Below are 21,447 nucleotides of genomic sequence, written 5' to 3' on the forward strand. Positions count from 1 at the left end.
TTTGTTTTCTTTTTAAATTTCATTATAATTTAATGAGAAAATGATTGATATTTAAAACAGAAACATGAATTATAAAATGTCATTTAAATTTCCCTATAATGAGTTTCAGTTTCGGCAACAAGTTGATTATGGTAAAGTCATTTGTTCCATTATTCGATGACACTCGTTGACGTTAAGTGCGAGCGATCATTTAAACGATATTATATAGTTCTTAATCAAATAACAAAAGACATTTAAGATATTGATTGTAATGTTCAAATACTGTCAGCATTTTTTAATTTAACCTTTTTATTAATTGTCTTTTGAATTCATTAAAAGATCTATTGATAATACACACATACATCAAGAATTTTAATATTTTATTATGCTGTCTGTTTCCCAACAAAGCTGCCCACATTTTCTTAGCAGCACCATACATTTATGGCTTGTTTAATGTAGGGTAGGGTTCCGCAAAATATCTGTAATGGAGATAAATGAATGTCAAAGCGCTCAAATTGCTATACAGCCGACGGAAAGTAAAGTTGTACTGAAAAGTAGCCGGGCTTGTCCGCTGTAATGGAATAAACTAGTAGGGGATTTATATTACAATTAGCTTTGTCTTGAGCTTATACGCCAGAAATTGCAGACGCACAGAAACCTACTGATATATTTAATATCGTTAAGCTCACATACTTGGATTTCTTATCAGCTATTGAAGATTAAGAAGTTTTTGGAAAGGTAAAAGATATATATTTTTTAAATATTGTTTGGGATCAATTCATATATAAATGAAATATGATAGTTGGCTCTCAAAGGAGGTCAAAAACAAGAACTAATGAATTAAAAATCCTCAACATATGGAATACGTTGGGACCCAACGACAGATTTTAAGAACGGTATCTTTTCTCGTTTATTTTTCCACGACCAGACAACTTATCAAAGTCATTAAACCTCCAATAACCCATAATGTTTGTCTATTGGTTAAGTCGATTGCTTTGGAAAATATAGTATCGACCACGCTTCTTGCCCTGGGCTATGGGCGGAAAATCGAGAGTGATAAATGTTTTTTACATTCGTGACGGTCGGCCGTTTGGTTTAAATCTGGAAACGGACGGACGGACAGTTTTAATGGTCTCGGTAAAGGAGCAGAGCTGTAGCATAAATTTGGAAACCTTTCCCATTTTTCCGAAATACACCCCTGCTCTGCTAGATATCTATCTATTGGTCTTAATTTATTTGCCTGTACAAAATTGTAAACAAATATTTGGTTTATGTACATACAAAATTGTTTTAAAACTTTTAAAATTCAAAGTTATGAACTTTGATAAAATAGATAAAGTTTATATATATATATAAGAAAGTTATTTGCGAAAAGGTTTCTATTATGTATTTCGTTAAGTCTATTTGAGAATTAAAACTTATTTTCCTCTATAAAATGTATGCATTAACATTTTATTAGGAAACCAAAACAAACGAGACCATTAAGTAGGAATAAAATCTTACCAATCATACAATGTAACAAAGGCTTAAATATATAAAAATAAAGACCTTTTATCCCTTCGCGTGAAGGCTATAGAGTCGTTTCAGATAGGGTGGGAAGATTTATTCCACAACACTAGTCGTTATGCCACCTAGGGGATACTAAGGATGCAGCCTGCAAGGGATCCCTTTCTATCCGCAGATCACATGATGTGGATATTTTATGAGATTGTATGTGGGAATTGGAACTAATTTTATTTTCGCCTATCATAAATACGATACCAAGTTTTTTTTTTTATAAAATTATACTCAGATACCCTTTAAATTTATGTGAGCCCGACAAAATATTCAGTGTTTGTGTAGAATTATATGGATATGAAAGAAATAAACAATTATATTAAATTGGTTGTTCAAAATTAGACGGGACTTAATAAAAAAAAAGCTGTTGATATTGTTAGCAAGGGAGTAAACCGCACTTTAAGATTTATAAAGTATATTATCTTATTCATGAAGTTTTGCCTTAATTAGGATATACCGCTATCGTCTGTTACTATTTATTTTAAATAAGTAAAATAATATAACAATAAAAATATTAATAATGTTTTGGAATGTAATCTTTAAATCAATTGGGCAGAGTAAAATAATCAAAATTTCTTTCGCCAAGTTTCAATGCATACTTATATCAAGAAAGGCAAAGAAATTATTTAATTATTCCGTTATAAACGCATGTCAAGGTTTGCGTGAGAACGACTGCATTTACAGGAATTAGTATATAAACCCTAGCCATAGAACTCCCCTGCATACCTCGCATCATTAGGGGAGTGTCTCTCGTAAAGCACGCGTAATGGGTTTTATCTTGGACTATAAAATTTATTTACACTTCCACTACTACATTATCGGAACCTCATTTCGGAATACTCTCCGTAAATATAAGAAAATTGTTTTGTACTTACTTTTGCCCCCTCTAAATGTCTCTAGAAAAGACATTAAATTTAATATCGATACAAAAATTATTCTTATCAGTTCGGCCCATGTTATAAGTAAACACTAAAAATCTTTCTAAAAACAAGTTTTAATTTCACTTTCTACTACTACTACTTATAACGTTATTTATATAATATAAAAAGATGGTCGAGAGATATAAATATCGTTATTTGAGTGTAAAAATTTTAAATTTAAAATCATTCACATTAAGTTATTTAATCAACTTGTGTTTTTATAAGAGGAAACAGTATATACACACTGATTCCTCGACTAGTATTGTAATTTGAATTTATTCGATATTATAAATACTGTTATTCAAACAAAGTTCACTCGATGAGTTTTAGCATTATATAAAAGAGCAGAAACATTGACGGGAAACAGTGCTCTGCAAATATATGTACAAAAATTTCCGTTGACATATCGTGCCAATTATTTTTTAATTGGTTTTATACCTTGATGATGTATGTACTAGAGTTTCAATTGAATATAATTTTTTTGCAATATTTTTTTTGCTAGAAACATAGATATTCTTAAAACTCAGGTAAATTTCAATCAGTACAGTATTTGCGCTAGTTGTAAGTTAACAATGTTTTATAAACCATAATTTAAATAACAGAAAGGATAATTTCACAATAATATTCTCAAAGTGAATCTTTCTTAAAAGTTTTAAAATTAAAGGAACATAAATTACACTTTCCTCATCGTTCCATTATTTTTAAAAACGCTATGAAAATGCGCGCATGTTTTAAGCTTTCAGCGTTGGATCAGCAAAGGTTCAGACAGAAAGTTGGCTCATGGTAATGTTCCGAGAAGCCCGAATCCCAGTGTTTTTAAAAGGATTCACTTTAGTTGACTCGCTTTAAATTTATGCTTCAAAAGAAATAAAAATTGTTTTTCAAATACGTATACAATGTTTTTAATTTATTAAAGATTATCTCCGACTTAATACAGTTTAAAACTTCTGTATGAACATGTAAGAAAAAATTACAGAAATTAATTTTAAGGCCAGTTTAATATTTTATGGATATCTCCGTAAGCAAATATTGCAGTATTTTGATTAAGTTTCATATAAGGTTAATATAAAAGAACTAATTTATTTAATGTATTCAGTTTCATATGAAATGTTTATATATTTTGCTAGCAGAAAACCGATATCTTTTAGTTTTTTTTTTAATCTACATATAGAATATTGAGTAAAGATACTAAATAAATAAATATAATTCCGATATTGAACTATTACAAAGCAAGGGTGAGTAAATCAAACATCTAGCTTGCTGACACTCTTTTATTCTTCTAAAAAACATCCGATACATTCCTGACACAAACATACCTATCGGTAGAAAAAATCGCATAAATTAAACGTTCTAAAAACGAATTTATCTTTTTTTACCATCAGCATACTAATGGTGGCAACCCCCGTCTATCCTCTAGGGCCTGTGCATCAATAAAATTAACATTGTAATCCACTTTAAGTTACCAAAAAATTACAAGTTAAACGTGTTTTTCATTATTCACAGACTCTCGAAAAAGCTGATTATTTTTTTCCAATGCCTTTCAATACTTTGAACAAGAAAATCTGATAAAGTTATTATAACATTCATAATTAATAAATTTCATTATGGTTCTATTATTTAATTAAATTTATTATTATTTTATTTTTAAAAGTTGGACTTTCATGATATATTACTTTCTATATTCAACATTTATTATGAAAGTTATGAAAAATTCTTCATGCTGGTATTATTTGTTTTATAAAGTAGGTACGTATCGAATGGATGCTTCAAAAATGTTTATCAGCATGTTTTATGAACATTATAAGATAATTAAGAGTTAGTAAAATTAAAATTTACAAAATACACTTAGTGCGTGTGGGTCATTTGTATAAATATAGTCATGTTGTAATCATTCGATATAGCTGTGTTTGATGGACATAACTACACACACACGCACACACACACACACACACACACACTCACACACACGCATATGTATATATATATATTGTTGTAATTTAAAATATTAATAACAAAATATTAGTATCATTCCAATATTCGGTCGAGTTTCGGTGATATATTCAACAATAGATTTTGACGGACATTTTCGTGAATATCCTGTAGTTTAGAAATAGAATATATAAATGGAAGAACATTTTCAGAATTGTTGAATAGTAGCAGATTTAGACAGCTTAGTATTAAGAACAAATACACAAAATTTATAAATAATTAAACAAGCGTAAAGCTTTATACAAATTATTTATCAAACATTCATATATCCATTCTTACGTACTTTCAAATTTAAAATATTAGTCTTGAAATCTATTTTGCCAAGACAACAGGGAGATATTTTAAAAATCAATACCACGAGTCATGTTTTTACAAGACATTTACATTTTCATTTTTAACTCATAAATATCTAAAAATTAGGTTTTTCTCTTTGTTGTTTCTATGCATTTATTATGTATTTTGATTTAATTAGAAGGGACGACTGTAAGCGGGTCGGTACTGTCAAACATTTTGAATTATAAAATATCTTTATTTTTGAAATAGGATTTTTTTATTATGTTATATTAAATTCAACATTTACTGAACACACACGCTGTCATTAAATATTTGCAATGTTATTAATACTTAATGTGTTATCTTAGTTATACAAGATTTTTTCCTCTAAATCCATTTATATTTCAGTTATTACAATAGAATACAGTACAATATTCTTTATTATACATCAGAAAGAAAACATGTCGACAAATGCATAAAGACTACTGCTTTTAGACGTTCGCTTATATCAAATCTGGTAACACAGAAAGTTCATTAATAAGTTTCACCTCGGTTGGAACCGCAAATTGGATTATAATCTTAATATCATGATTCGCGGGTGTGGTAGCACTGAAGGGAACAATTTGGGACTTCTTAGGGCTGCGCGTCTATTATTCTCATTTCAATAAGAAATAAATTACGATTTCTTATTACGTTTTTCATTATACGGGGATATTCAACGATGTTTAATTTAGCAAACCGTTTTACCAGATTTTAATCACAGTCTCTTTTATAATGTTGACATGACAGTTTAAGTTATTTTTATCGCTTCTGGACTGGTTGCCATGATTCATTTTATGTGAATCTATTGTATCTTCAAACTATTAAATTTATATACGTCATAAATTTACAAATAGTTTTCGTGGTTAATACATATAATGTCAACAATTCTTAATTTTATATGTATGTGATATTCTATGCGTTCTGGACGTGTTTTGAACTTTTGTGTCTTGAAACTCATATACTTACTTACCTATTTACGTTTACTTACTTACGTTTATAACTTTATTGGTTGTGAAACATGTCTCATCGTTTTGATATTAGTAGGTAATTAAGTCTGATTGACCTGTTAAATAAAAACGGATTATATTCGGCGCTTCGACGTGGCGTAACTAATAAATGAGATAAAAACCTTTCATATAACAAATAAAGGACTTCATTGGAAAACTAACCACAAATGCTGGCTTTTCATGATTTACAAAGCTGTGTACAGTAAGGGTTCTTATTTTTTCTCCGACAAGGGGCGTATATATTCTATACTAAACAGCAATCATGGTCCCTGTTATAAATATTTTATTCGAAAATTTTAATACAATGATAAATATTTTTTGTTATAATTTAAGCAAGTGAAAGTTGATATTCAGAAAATTTTGGGCTGCTTTATTGGAATGAGAGGTCAAAAATATTTGAAGTACTTTTTTATAATCTTTTAGATTAATTTGTTAAAGTATATACAGGTTAAAAAACTGTGGTTTTTCTGTGTTAAAAGGCAAAGGCTTTATGATTCCTGTTTTAAATGCTAATTTATGATCCTTCTCACTTATTACGTGTCTGGAGACTAGATATGTCTGTCGTCCTATATCCGTTAAAGATACGAATTATAGCTTAATCGTAGTAGAAACAACATATTATGTAACATAGTAGAAAAGAAATATATTTATTTAAATTGATTTTTTGTTGAAATATTCTAACACAATGTTTTTATTCATTTAGCTTAAATTAAATATGAATTAATGTTCCTCCCAAAAGCCCTTAGGAGGCATATTCGACAGTGATTTTTTTTTGCAAATTTCCTTAAAGCTACTGAAAGATTCATGAAGACTTTACGATGGAAAATAAATGTAAGGACTTTTAATTTCTACTAAGCCGAGAAAAAATCAAAATATATAATTGAATAGACTTCGTCGAACCCTTTCTATTCTCGCGAGAAATAACTTTTCAAGTTTTAATGAGCATGGTTTTTAAAAGATGATAAGCCGGGAAATTTTTAAAAAGCAAAATTTTTTTGTGAATTGGATTGCACCAAATTGGCTTTTTAATATGATAGCGAAGATAAGCGCAGATGTCATATGTCATGTGTGTGAAAGTGAGCCGACAGGCGGGTTTTTAAAAGTTTTAGTAAAAGTCAATGTAAGCTGTCAGATAAAAGCTTTTTCATAGCATTGATTTATATTGGGTAGCAATTTTTAAGAGAATAATAAAAATGTAACAAAAACTGTGGTATTAAATAAACTATTTAAAAACATCTGTTATATAAAATTCTCGTGTTACAATATTCGTTCCCGTACTCCTCCGAAACGGCTTGACCGATTCTCATGAAATTTTGTGAGCATATTTAGTAGGTCTGAGAATCGGCCAACATCTCTTTTTCATACCCCTTAGTGATAAGGGTTATTTACCCTTAAACTTTTTTTTTTAATTTTTGAACGAAATTTTTGTTTTCATTTTTTTATAATGTGGCATTCAAAAATACATACAACCCAAAATTTTTGTTTTTTTATCACCAACCCCTATTTTTTGATATATATGTAAACACAATACGAGTGTATGTTTGTTTCGGCTAATATCTAAAATGGCTGAACCGCGTTTAACGGGACTTATTGGCAGATAGCTGATGTAATAAAAAGTAACTTAAGATACTTTTTTTCAAGATCCCGAAAGACCATCCCAAAATTATAACGCCCGAGTGGGAGGCAGGGCGCATACGGGGCTTTAAAGTTTTGTCATAGTTTCTTATTATTTTCTTACGCAGACGGAGTCGCGGGTAACAGCTAGTAACATATAAATATATTGCATTTCAAGATAGTAGTAAGGTTACAAGGTAGAAATTTAAGATGATACTATGTTTTTTATTTATCTAAATTTGTATATTTCTCACGTAAGATAAAGAAGGTTAAAATGTTAAGAAACGAGTACGACCTTGATTTTACTTTCTCGACTCACGTAATTGGTAACCGGCTAAATCCCTACGTGACATTGTTTGAGGAACATCTAACGTACCTCGAAATTAGCTTAATAAGAAATTTAGCTTCAAAATGAAAGAAACAGATGTGTACAATACACCCTGTTGCAATATGAAGCTTGGAATTTATTCATATGAATAAAAATTTAACCCTTTATAGCAATCTTAATTAAATAGCAAACGTGAAATTACTCGCATAAATATTCTATATAATATAATATCATGATTATATTTCTATTTGAAAATATTGTAGATGTATAAATTTCAATCACAGAATAAATAAAATAGACAACAGTGCATCAGGTAAAGTTAATTTATGATGTCTTTCACATTATACTTAAACATATAAAATGTCATTAATATATTATGAAAATTTTAAACTTCACACGTGTTGCCCGCCGTAGAGCGGAAACAAGCACATGACAACGAAATTCCATCAGCATTATGGTATAATAAGTCAACGCGAAAATTTGCGGCGCCTCGAGCTGCTTTTCATTAAATGCGAATTGCCGGTAGACTGATCCGATCTGGTAAAATATAATTTCAAGGTTTACTTATATTTCATATACCACTTACTAAATTAAACTAATATTTTTCGGATTACTACACGTATTTTATTTTTTTAAATACTACATTACGTATCGGTTACTTTGCAGCAACTGTGATCACGGGCAGATGAGGTGTGAATGTCGGTCAGTTGGTTTTGTTATTTATCGTCTACCGCCAATGATTTCTTAATTTTCTGACTTACCGCTCTGGATACCGGCAGAATGCGCTTACGGTGTGACGAGGTCCTGCGGTGTGGTCATTGACATGGAATTTTATATTTTTAAGAAGAGGGTCCAAGATGTTGGATAGATTCCAGCGATCTTCTCTACTGAAATTGGGATGATTTTTAATTTCAATAGCCTCACGGATTTACCTCGGTCTGTATCTGTCTTCACGAACGAGGAAATGTAGAATATCAAAACGAATGTAGTGGCCTGGTTTGTCCATTGCGTGTTCACACACTGCTGACTTCGACGCGCGCCTATTTTTAATGTCTGAGACGTTCCTTCACCCTTTGTCGGGTGTAGATATGTAGTTTTTAAAAATAATGAAATACGCGTAGTAATCTGAAAAATATTAGGTTCATTTAAATAACACCATATCAGTCACATAAAAAGAAAATTAGTAAGTCTTACTGATTTACTACGCAATATTGGGAGGTATGTACCTAGCAAGTTACAACATACAATATATAAAGCATTAGTGAACCCACGTATATCTTACTTGATTGAAGTCTGGGGTAGTTCGGCTAAAAGCAATATAAATCAACTTCAGGTCTTACAAAATAAATTAATAAAAAAAAATATGCGATGAAACAAAAATAGTGAACATAAAAAACCTTTATGTATACAACGTTTGCAATTTTATTCAAAAAACACTAAATGGGAGTATCCATACTAATATAACGTTCAACAAACAAGTGTCAAGCGGGAATCGTAATACACATCGAGCTAGTTTTCTCGTTCTACACAAGATTCGTACAAATTACGGTAAAACAATGATCACTTTTGAAGGTGCAAAACTGTATAATGAACTACCCACACATATAAAAAATGTAAACTTATTTAACGATTTAAAAAAAAAACTTGCAAAGTATATTTTGGATAATAAATAATTAAAACTAAGACAATACGTTAAACTAGTACTCAATATAGAAAAATGTATGTTAGTTTGCCTTATATTTGAAACAACTACTCATTGTCATTTCATTTTTGTGACAAGTGCTATGTCGAACTGTATATTCATAAATGTTTTGTTATAAGTGTAATTCTCATGTAAGTGATAATAGTGTCTTAATGGGAATAAAATGTCTTTAAACCTAAATATTTGTGAAAGTCTGAGATCTCACTACCACTTACTAAAATTACATTGCAAGAGGATATTTTATTTTAGATAAAAGATATGTTAATCAAATCGTTGTAGATATTAATCATCAGAATCGAAGCATAGCAACTCATTTGATCTCCACCCTAAGCAAAAATGCAATAAATACAAGAGAAAAATCTAAATATTTGTATGACATGCATACATACCATAGTAATATGCGTATTCAAATAATAGTAGGAATTAAGTTAGAAAAGAAATACTTCCGCAACAATATTTTCTTATAAAACCATCACGTTAAAGACAACCAAGACGAACTAAATATCCTAAGCCGACTTTATCAACTAAAATGCCATTTAACTCGAATAAGTATTGACCGCCATTAAAATACATCGGACAGCTTACATCATATTCATCGAATGTTTGACCGTTGTAGAATCCAATAAAATATGCCCCCACATCCACTTTACGACTCTCGACTTTGTCGCAATTCTGAAGTGATATCAATTTGCATGCTCTTGTCTGAAGGGCTTTTCCAGTGTTGTCCCTTTGTTACATCGTTTTTGCCTCTTGCCTCATTTTGTCGTATTGAATCATGAATAAACCAATACAAAAGCCTTTTGTTGAAATAATTTTTCCTTTTTTTGTAACTAAGACTACGGTTTAGAGTGTCTTAAATTTTTGTTAATTAATTTGTTGAGACAGAATTTTACAGTGGAATATTTGAGAAAATGTTTAATTTATATTAAATAATATACTGTTGACGAGTTTTATAAACTTATTTTAATTTCTGTTTTGACATTTCTAATATTTATTTATATATAAACAAAACAGTCAAAAAAAATAATAAGATGAAACAGTTATTTTGTTATAAGAATACTACTCTTTTTGCTGCCATATAATCAATAAAGTTACAGGTTACCAAATCCCTCTCAAGCATTACAGCATTCATTATCTCAAAGCAAACTGAAACAGCAAACAATAATGTACTGATATTAACAAATCAAGCGTTTCAATTCGAAGTATGTCACGAATTCACATTAAGTGAGCATTTGGTAGCAGTCGAATATTGCGGTAAAACATTCGGTTCGTCTGAATAGCACGCTAATATTGGATTACAATCAAAATCTCTCTCTTAAAAGAATTTTTAACTCAAATATTTTAAAATCATTAATATTGATTATTCCCAAAGACTTATATTTTTAAATAAACACCAATTAAGAATATTCATTATAAAAAAACATAGCAATATCAACACTGTAAATCTTTTTTACAGACAGCTGTTCTTTTGCGAGGAATTCAAATTACGATGGAATGCCGTAAGCTAAACAAAATTAGACAACTCAGAAAAAAATAGGTAGGTACTTTTTCCCAACCATATCTGTAATGACTGTTCCATTTTAATTACAAGTAGTTTTATTTTAAAAAATATGTATGAAATATCCGATAGCATAATTATATTCAAAGTACTATTACAAAGATGAAGGAGATGGATGGAAGAATATCTAACTTGTATTCATCAGTGTCCTGCAAGGAATGCAATCTGGAGCGGAATGTTCCAGTGGAATTAAATTTTAACCACATCGTACCATGACTGGCTGAACCCACAGATCTATAAGAAAATTAACAAGTTTGCGTGGAAGTAGAGAAATATGTTAATGGTTTTGACTACTTTGGTAAGCATTTTAATTTTGTATAACAAGTTTTAATCTTTCATTTGTTAGATCTTCAAACCTTTACTGAATTCATAAAAACAATGTTTCAATCTTCACTAAATAAACATGTTTACAATACTTTGGAGCAGATTAATATATTTCAACTTCTCAAGCTTCTTGCTTTGATCGCAAAATAAATTAAAGCACTCCCGCGTTATTAAGGATGATTATAAACGGAAGACGTTCGGGCCTAGGGTGGTCCAACTAAGGCGGCGGCAGATTCATTTCCCCCATTTGCAATTCAAAAACCTACTTTATCGCATACTTCATTTATCCTTTTCTCTTTCACTCGACTCTCAGTATAATATAAATGCTTCTCTTTCATAATTCTTATAGCAAACATTTTGAAGACAATCCTTCATGAGTGGAAATTCAAACGGATACCACGCTGAGGAGTTTATTTCGCTGGGATTAGACATAAATAGTTCATTCTCATTAAATTTTCATGAGATCCCTAGTGTTGTATGTTTATTTGAAGAAAACTTTGACTATACTGAATAAAAGATATCCATTTGGCACTAACGCTGGCGGCTGGCCAGGAGGCAGTTCAAACTTGGACGAGGACGTGTTAATGGTGCAAAACTGAAGTTAGGATAAATGTTATCATACAAACATACGAAAGTGTAGAAATAAATATTTGTTATTTATATATCATGATGAAGTTTTTAATCTACTAATATAAAAGGATTGTTTTTTGTATTGTTATTTAATAGGAAACCATAGACGGGAATCTGTGTCTGCAATTTAATGTGTCAGTAACCTCTTATTCTGTGTACATCAATATCAGAACAATACAATACATCAAACGATAACGGAACCCCGCTTCAGGCCCTGGAGCGTTGTTCTGCCCCAGTTTGTTACATAAATAAGTACGCTTATCTTTTTTATTTACGATAATTGTTGGAAAAACTGATACTGGTTTTTGGTTAACTTTGGACATTTATTATGATTACTGTATTTGTATCTAAATCGACTAATTTGTATTGAGAGATAACAAACATTGAAATCGTGTGTTTGGTTTAATCTGTTCAATTAATTGACAACAATCTATTTCAAAAAAGGGGATGACTTTCATTTATATGTATTACAACGTTATTATGTTCAAGTGTTTTAGTTTAAACCTTAACAAAGTGAGAAATGTATCTATAACCGGCAGTGTAAATATTACGAAGACAAAAAAAAATGTTTAAGGGTGTATGGGTCTGTATTTTTACAAATTTCCCAAATTTACTACCAACATTTTTAGTGACACCTCTAGAGGCTTAATAAGTCTGGGTAAAAATTCACACGACAGGTTACTTAAGTTCTCTTTAATAAACCACTGATGTTTTGTTACATTATTTTTAAAATTACCAAATTTGCATGATTATTCGAATAAACTCTTCGAATTCATTAACTTTATCGTTATGTCATTCCACAGTGGAACTATTGTTAAATTTTCATAAATGTTAATTTACGTGTAGCGATTTATATAGTGTCGCGTAGTTTAAGTAGTTCTAAGAAATGTTTTTCTTACTTCTTAAGACCAAAGTAAGAAGTAAAAATTATATCAATCACAAAATATATACATATTTATATTTATACATATATATTTCTAATAAGAATTATGTTATTCAATCAGTTGCTCCCCCATATTCATATTTGAGGGTTGGAAAGGGTTGTTTTTAAGAGCCGTATAATAGTAATATAAGCAAACAAAACAAGTGGCTCTATTTCAGAATCAAAATAAACTTATGGAACTCATTAGTTTTTTAAACCATTTCGACAGGGAAAAAGCTTTGTTTTCAATTAATTGCTGTCGTTGAAACAAATTTATAAATAAACCCAGTTCATTTAGCAATGTAGAAAAAACTTACTTCACCTTTTGAAATGTTTTGTAAAAAAAAAACAACAGGTATTTTAAAAATTCATTTATTTTTTGACTGGACGAATAAATTGTGAGAAAACTAAAAAGATTTATAAACATCTACATATGTATGTTGCAAATAATTATTAATAACTAAACAAATAATGTAGGAAATACTTTTCGATTTATAAGAGTTACATTATTATATAACATAGTATTCAATGTGTGGAACAAAAAGATAACTACTGTCTGTTTCGTATGTCTTGGCTTTAAGTGATTCATATTAATGCCAACAAAACCTTCGCATGTGTGTATATAAGTCACAAAATTCTATTTGTTTGAAATCAGATATCTATTTTTCAATACACATTAAAATGCTATGCAACAGTTAATATGGTTATTGTTTTTTATAAGTACATTTTCACATTAATTTTTTTTTAAAGCAGAATGTTTATTATTTTTCCACATATTGTCAAGGAAGAAAAGCCTATTTCAAAATATTTAAACGCACAAGTAAAAATCAATACGAAATGAAGAACGGGTAATTTAAACTCAATCTTAATATAGTGTAAAAGCAAAATCTCCTTTAGTGATCATAACCTCATTTGCTGAATAATACTGCCATTAGTGATCCACACGTGGGAAGTTCATCAAGAGTTCTGAATTAAAGTCATTTTAAGTACCACCGCGTTCAGTAAAGGTGTTTTATATAGAGCTTTAATTAAATTATACTGTGCCGCATAACCGCAAGATTCTAGGTGATGTTAAGCGCGTATTTATATTTTACTGCTGGCATAAAGTCGTTGCTTGCTAAGAAATTACAATTCATGATCAATAAATTATATCGAACCACACAACTTCAGGTAATTTCGTTCGTTTGAAACGTAAATAAATACATTGCTGTATATATAATAAGTTTGGTCATGTCACGTAACATAGAAATACTAAAGGAAATATATGTCTTAATCAGGCTTTTTCCTTCAGAGGGTCTTTTAAATTTGGAATAAAAGTCGTAATTGTATTGTGACGAGTTTGTCGAGCGCGGTGACCGAGCAGAAACGACCCTCGACCTAAATCATGAAATAACGGACAGCACCATAAGCGATCAGTCTCAAATAATTTTACATACAATTGAATTAATTAATCACGATAATCGAATTCGATGCGAGTTAAAAAACTTGGTGTCGAAGTCGTGGCAAAAGTTTTAAGTAGAAGCTAACGAGGAGAGGGACCATAGATGAGAGAGGAAAGTTCCACGGAGTCCGATGCCAGCGCAGTAGTCGGGAATGACTGCAATTTAAAACTCAATTTAAATATTAAGAATTGGGTATTAAAATATTTTGATAATTCATTACTCATCTGAAAGGCTTCAAAAAAAAACTATTTCCAAAAAACCAACATTATTAGAAACTGGACACCGAATAAATAGGTTCATAGAAAATCTGGTTTACGTTCTTAGAAACTTATAACAAAGGGAGAAATAAGAGACTTACATTATTTACATTTAAAGTGTTAATACAAGAAAATGATGTCGCTATTGGAAACCCACGTTACCGTTACCGTAAAATCTTATTTACCATAAAGCGAACGAGAGTGACAGAAGTTACTTACTTTGTTTACGAGCGATAAAATAAATCGAATAATCTAAATGCAGTGACCAAAGCTCTGAGGCATACTAAAATATTTGATGATGCGATTACATTTCAAGATATTGAATTGACACATAATTTAATTACAATATTACTAAGAAAAATATAGAAAATATTGTAAAAAGAGAACTAACAAGACACGAACTTAATAAGGAACTATTTAAAGATTAATTTAAATCCAATTGACTGTGGAAATTGTTACTTTCTAATTGCTTAACACTGTACATTGTAAAAGCAGGGCATGATCTGATTAAATGTTAATCCAACGGACCCCCAGCTGCAGTCAGCGTTGATGGTTGTAGAACGGCAATCAAAATTGCAAATGTGTGCAGTATTGCTTCGTTAACTACCAGACTCGCATTAACTCGATTACTATGGAAAGGTAAAAATTACATCGTCTGACTTATGAATTTGTAATATCAATAATATTACAATTACAAATTACAAATTGAGTGGCCCCTTTATAAAGTTGAGTATTTCTGGGAAGACTATTCATAACTTTGAAGATGAATTTGTATATTAAAATAATTAATACAGAATTAGAAAGTCAGAGGAATCCAACCAATGTATTGGATTTCAGATTTTAATACTATTCTATTAATATTTATTACTAACACCAAAGTTTGTTACTCAATATTAAACAATATTCTGAACCAATTTTGATGATATTTTGTTTTCAAGTTGCCGTAGGACTATAATACCACAAGAACACTTTCCATAGGAAAGTAACACAGCTGGTAAAATCTAGTGCAGACGGATATTTTTACATAGCTTTTTATGATATTCACTTCAAGGCGTGAGTAACGGCTATGTGTCGTTTGATCTCTTCAGACCCTTCAAATAATATTTGGCGAAATGGACTCGCAAGGGGACCGTAATTAATTAAATTAAGTTCGGAATACGTTAGGAACAAAGTTAGAGGTTGATAGCAACTTATTAATAGTATGGGGAGATGATCCCTATCTGGGTGTGTTATTCCCTGCGGTGCCAGTGCTGCCAACCTGCATGCTAACAGCCAATCATATTCTGTTTACATTCCATCACCGAGCATGAATAATTTGTTATTGTCTCGACAAACATAGCACGTTGTGTCACGGTCAGCATTGTCTGCCAGATTAATTTGCGACCAGCACGCAACTCGTATTGAATAGCAGAAATTAAAGAACCAATTCGGGGCCTTCTGTTAGCGAAAGATTAATATGAATGGAAAATTGAATTTTGTTATTATTTCCACCCGGATTTCGTAATGTTGAAATCGCTTTTTGAATATTTAAATAACGTGCGAAATGGCTGTGTTATTTTGCTGGATTTGTATTGAGGCAAAGTCTATTTTGTTTGTATTGGTTTAGAGTTTATAAAATTAATTGATTTATTATTTATTTGTACAGCCACAGCAAATATTTATAATATTATTTTATTGAAGTTTTGATCCTGTAAGATTGATTAACACAGTATGACAGTGACTATCATCTTAATTAATAGCAAAACGTCAAACTTTTACTTACACGAGTGTGCAATTCAAAAATCAAAATATTTTATAAACGAACTAAACACAATTGTTACAAATCATGTTATTTGATGTCAAGTATCAAACTACAATATAACTTTGAGCTCTAGCTCTCTACTATATATGGGTGATTGAATAATGTTTATCGAATTTATTTTTTGTCTTTTGATTATATATATATAATATTTCCCCTATTTTGCCTAGATTAAGGTTGCCTTATAGCTTTATCGAAGTCCTGTATATTATTGTATATAAATAATGTAAGCATTTTCTCATATATTATATTTTACAGTGATTATCTCCAGTATTTTGAAGGAAATTGGAAATTTGAAATATAAAAAAAATTTGGACGACCATAAAAAGCTAGCTATACCATGCGGAGCTCTTCATATTAGCCACCGCATTACGGAGACACTGTTGTATTGTTACAAATGACACTTCGATTAACAAGTGCCCTAAGCTTTGTTCGAGGCAGATTAAACTCGACGAGAGAGCGTGGTCGCTGGTAATCAATTTTGGTTAGACAATATTGGATTTTAATTAACTGTATTGCGCTATCGCCCGTGCGACAATATCAAAGTTGTGGTCAATACTAATATATTTTATTCGCTCTAAAACTCTTTATAGAAATAAAATGGCTACGAACACTTCGCATATGTTTTGAAAACTTTTTTTTTTTTAAAACGCTGCTTAAAAATATTTCGTTTGTTTTTTTTTATTGCTTTTAATGAATGACAGATTGTATTTCGAGCATTTTTATACAACGCGTAATAAACTTAATTATAGTCATTCGAGGGCTATTGTATATTTCTTGTTATGACAATAAACGCAAATTAATGCACATCCACATTGAATTATACGATTCTAAATTACAAGTCACTTGATTTATTTTGGTTACGATACTCTATAAACACGAAATACACGGATAATTAATTGTTTATAAATAACGACTATTCTATATAACTTAAGTTTTGCTGCAATATATTTTACTTAATATTGTCATAGAGAACGTTGTCTGAAGAATATTAAAGTGACGGTCGACCACGGTTTAAATTATAATTCCTGAGCCATGCGTTACTCACCTGTAAAACATCCCTAACGCAACACCTAACAGGGAGCACATTGACTTGTACCTAAATTAATACCACTTTTGTGCTCTTAATTTGTATCGTCTAATAAACAATAAATGTTTCAACATTTCTCATTTATGTTCACAGCTATAAAATTTATTTCGCAACTTAACGAAACGAATGAAAATTAATACTAAGGTTACATAATTACAAAATTATTCTAACCTTTCATAAGAAATATATATTTGTGACCTGTATTTTTCTGAATGCAAACAAGTATATTCTCAATTTAAAAATCAATTTCAAAACACTAACAAAAACACTTCGACATATTAAAAATTCTTTATTTTAAAATATTCGAATACACGAATAGCGTTATGGGAAATAAAACGACTGTCCGTCGTACAGGCAATAAAATAAAACTGTATATTCTGTATGGCGTAACTGGAATATTGTTAAACTTGCAAAACGGGCGGTTAACGGTTTGCAAAGCGAACCTGCCAATTTTATAAAAGCACTTTATTCTATTACTTTCTTAAAATCAATTGAACTCGAGGACTGCACTCGGAATCCATCTCTTTACAGTTTTGTATTTAAAGGTAAACTCCATCGGTATTTCCTGTTTTCCTTCATGTTTTTTTAGTAAATATTTTGAATAATGTTTTTCAATATGCAATCTTTTGCTTTTCTCTCCTAGTAGGGTTCCGTATATAAAATGAAAAATTTAATATGTGATTATTTGCCTTATATAAATTTACTGTTATATCGGATTGCGTAAGGTATCTAATACAACTTTAAATCAATTATTTTATCTCAAAACTGTATAGAAAATATTTTTCAAATATATTTGAGCCGCTTTAAAACTGGTATAATATATTTTGCATTTTGAAATCTAGTACTTAAAGCTGGTGCTTGTGTGGTCACAACCTTTATACTAACATTTGAATAAAACTAGAAGATTTTTTGACTGAAGTCGAGTAAATATATCTATTGAAAGTGTAAACAATCATGACTAAATTATTAAAAGTGATAAAAAAAGGACTTTTTGATAGGAATACACCACAAATATAGTACTCTTTTGATCTCTAACAAATACTTTTATTAATAAAACTAAAATTTATGTTAGTTTATTTCGTAATAGATATCGAAGAACGCCGATATATAATGTATTTGCATCATATTTAAGAACCACTTTAAGCCTTTTCCGCTCTACATAGATAAGTCCCTCAATCAGGAAGTATATCTTAATATTACCGTAAAATTACTAACTTGCATAAAATATTCTAAGCGGGTCATATATTATATACTAACTTTATATACATATATGGGAATTATGAAACATGCGAAGGTTATTATGAGTTATGATTCTGATTGCCTTTTATATATTTAACTTTTATATCCAGACACAGGAACAATTTTAAAACAACAATTCATTTGGATCCGAATGACTTGACTGTTTCTAAGTAAAAGCAAGTCACTGCGAGAGTGAACTGAGCACACCTCCACTCAATTTAACAGTGGAGTCGTAAAAAACATTGTGACAAAAATCCTATGGGAGCGGAGATGTTAGATCGCGTAAAGATGATTTTATGATTCCATCAGAAAACACGGAATCGAAGAGTTTTTTATGAATAAAATGTAAATAAATTTGATTTTTAAATAGCATGGCGACATGTTATTTCCTAATATACGGAATATTTTATGTGTTATTTTATATTGAACGTCGTTTTAACGTAAATTGGTATACATAGATGCTTGCATCTTTTATTTTGATTATATTATATCGATATGTCATTTTGATCAAAACATTTTATTTTTAATTCACATGTAAGTAAGAACATTTTATATATATTATACGAATATTTCGTTTTCCTTTGCGTTGGTATCATCAAAACTTTCTAATACTTATTGATAAATGGCAACATTTGTGCGATTTTTTTTTCTCCTCAAAACAAGTTAGTGTACTAACCTATCGATATAGATTTATGAATATAATATAAGGGTAAAATATCAGTGTTTTTATTGTGAGTGCAAACTCTTACTCCAAGTGTCTGAGGTGTCTATCCTAGATTTTTCAATAATATACCAGTACGTGTGATATTGCTTGAGTACAGATATATATATACATATATACTCATTACAAATGAACATTAAAGAAAATTATTATTAAAGGGTTAAAATATGGAAATGTCGCAGGACGGTAGAAATGACCAAAGTTACCTAACTATACCATAACGTGAAAGTGTTTTGCATTTTTAAAACACTCACATATGAGGGGGAGCACAATGCAAGCAGGTATACGTAAACAGCACCAATCGAAATTGCAAATTTGTGCAGGGGCGGCTTCGGTTCGTTAGCGACTTGTGTTTACGCGTTACCAACTAGGGTTGTCAACCGCTAATTGATTTGGATTTACTTTTAGTACACTCGATTTGATAAAATTAGCATTTCCAGCGTCGTAGGGCTCTATAAGATGCTCAATTGAACGTCAATGAGTGGCGCGAATAGCTATCCACTTTAATAAAGCAATATTAATTTGAAATCGATATTCTTTTTGAGTTTCCAGTCTGTTGATTACATAAGTTTTATATCCGACGACTTTAATAAAATTTAATTTTGTAACAATTACTTTGATACGTATCATATAAACATAATTATATGATAATGATTATGTTATAAGATTCGAATGGCAAATAATGTATTAATAATAATTTACTAATACATTATTCGTAACTTGAATAGATTGTTGCGATTTATAATATAATAAAATAAAAGTTTTTATGAAACCATCAGATGTTCAAAAGCCATTAAAACGGGTGAAAAATTCCAAAGATTAAGCGTTCAAGTTTTTATGTTTGCTTTAAAAGTGTTTTAGTTTGCATAATAGGGGTTTAGGAACGTACTTTGTTGCAACCCTTAGTTTGTAACTCTATGGCATATAATACGCTTCTTTTATGAAACATTTTAATAATAATTTTAGAATTGTACAATTTGCATGTTCGTGTAGTTATTTATTATTCACGCTGAGGGTGTGATCAAAAAGAAATACGATTTGGATCGTGTGATATTATTAGCTTACAATTTCTAAGAAAAAGATAAGCACAATGAGAAAGTACTTAAGTTATATTGCACGGCACTTACGATTTCTATTGAATATAATATAAAATGATATTAAAAATATTTTATTAATCTAAATATGTTAACACGTTTTAATAAAATATTATATTAAATTGTCGAGTTCACGCTAAATTAATTACCTCCATTATTAATTTAGAGTAGTAATTACAAAGATAATTGAACGCAGAACTTGTCGTGTTAACCGAATTTACTATGCCTAAAGTTTGTTTTGTATTGGTAACAAATTAAAGCTAACATAAATTGAAACAATTGTTGTTATCTAGTTATATATGGAACAATGGATGGAGAGTTCAATAATTATCAAACTGCGTTCCAAATAGATTCAATAGTTTGATAGACAGGTGCGTCGGACGAATGAATTTGAGATGAGGCAATCATTATTTTCTACTATCTATTCTAATTCTATTATGTTTGTTGAGTCATAGTTAGTGAATTTTATAGAATACAGATGTTTTATATGAATAACGAGTTGAAGAAAAAGTTATGAATACCATGTGAAATAATTTTATATGAGATATATGAATATTAAAAATAGCCAAAAAATTTGTTTCCGCCCGGGATCGAACCGGGGACCTTCTGCGTGTTAGGCAGATGTGATAACCGCTACACCACGGAAACGATGAGTCTGTGTTTGAATTTGTATCACAGATTACGTTTACTATGTAGTTGCTAATTTAAATATAATATGATATATGTATATATGAATAATTTAAAAATAAGCTAATATTGTGTATATTGTTTTATTAAATTAGTTCAATCTTAATAGTGTTTAAAATATATTGTTTTAATAAAGAGCGTTGATTTATTTTAAAGAAATATACCCTGTATTGGATGTCAAAAATATATATATATATATATATATGTTTTTAAAAGACGAAGGAATAACATGCAATTTACCGACCTCTGGGGTTTGAAATCGATAGATTGCTTT

At 30.0% G+C, this 21,447-nt stretch overlaps 1 non-coding gene across 1 annotated transcript; it reads right to left on the reverse strand.

The window, feature by feature from the left end:
* Positions 1–21,061: 21,061 nt before the first annotated feature.
* On the reverse strand, positions 21,062–21,134 carry Trnav-aac (transfer RNA valine (anticodon AAC)). The gene has a single exon. It is a non-coding gene; the product is annotated as a tRNA-Val (tRNA).
* Between the last annotated feature and the right edge of the window lie 313 nt (positions 21,135–21,447).

The sequence above is a fragment of the Danaus plexippus genome, chromosome 6, assembly GCF_018135715.1.
Source record: "Danaus plexippus chromosome 6, MEX_DaPlex, whole genome shotgun sequence".
NCBI lineage: Eukaryota > Metazoa > Arthropoda > Insecta > Lepidoptera > Nymphalidae > Danaus > Danaus plexippus.